The sequence below is a fragment of the Portunus trituberculatus genome, chromosome 6, assembly GCF_017591435.1.
Source record: "Portunus trituberculatus isolate SZX2019 chromosome 6, ASM1759143v1, whole genome shotgun sequence".
NCBI lineage: Eukaryota > Metazoa > Arthropoda > Malacostraca > Decapoda > Portunidae > Portunus > Portunus trituberculatus.
The window spans coordinates 4042156-4043317 of record NC_059260.1 but is presented as its reverse complement, the minus strand read 5'-3'; positions in this window follow the sequence as shown (position 1 = coordinate 4043317).

The window sequence follows — 1162 nt, the reverse complement described above, 5'->3', positions numbered from 1 at the left end:
TATTCGCATCAGAACCCCCACCTGTCACGCTAATTAACGGCTTCTTGGAGTCTGGCGGGCTGGCAACTCCACACAATCACATGCGTATTGCCAAAGATTGCGGTTAATTTTTTCTACGTTATTTACATGCGCCTTGTCAGTAGATCGTCGCAGAATAACGGTAAGAGAAGCTAAAGCACACTCAGGCACGTGATAAGGTAAAAAGAAATGATAGAGAACGAACACTGCCTGAAATAAAAGGAGATAAATATGTAAAGGTCAAAAGAAAATGCACTAAAGTTAGATTTACACTGTCCCAAAGCACGACACGAGAGACGATAGAAGCAAATAACAGACAATGAACACTGATATGAAAAAAAAGGAGACATATACAAAAAATGGAAAAGAATACCACCAAGATTATGCCCGCAATGTCTCAACTTCATAGCAAAAAATGAGATATATTTAGTTTTACAGGAATATTAGACACCAGAAGGAATGGAGGATAAAGATGGAGAGGCAACAACACAATAAAGAAGAGGAAAGAAAAATCAGTCGAACACGCAAGCGAATTTTGGTGTTAGAATACAAAAGAAGGAAGAAGAAAAAAAAAAAGAGGAAAATGGTACAATTATTTGAATCTAAGCTATCTGGACACGAAATTACTTGGTGAGGGAGAAAATAACTAGGAAAATTTGCAACTCAAAACAAAAAGAAAGGCAACACAAAAGAAATATTTATAGTAGGAAACTCTCTCTCTCTCTCTCTCTCTCTCTCTCTCTCTCTCTCTCTCTCTCTCTCTCTCTCTCTCTCTCTCTCTCTCTCTCTCTCTCGCCTTGCCTACATAAAAAAAATCCGAGCAAAATAATTAGTACTATTTTGTCTGCTTAAAAATATCTTACTACTTTCTCACTACTGTCTGTTGTTGTTGTTGTTGTTGTTGTTGTTGTTGCTGATAAGGATGATGTAGTATGGTAGTAAGAATAGGAGTAGGAATTGTATTATTATTATTATTATTATTATTATTATTATTATTATTATTATTAGTAGTAGTAGTAGTAGTAGTAGTAGTAGTAGTATTAGCAATAGTAGTATAAATAGTTGTTGTTATTGTTGATATTGTTGTTGTTGTTATTGTTGTTGTTGTTGTTGCTGTTGTTACTACTGCTGGTGTTGTAGATGT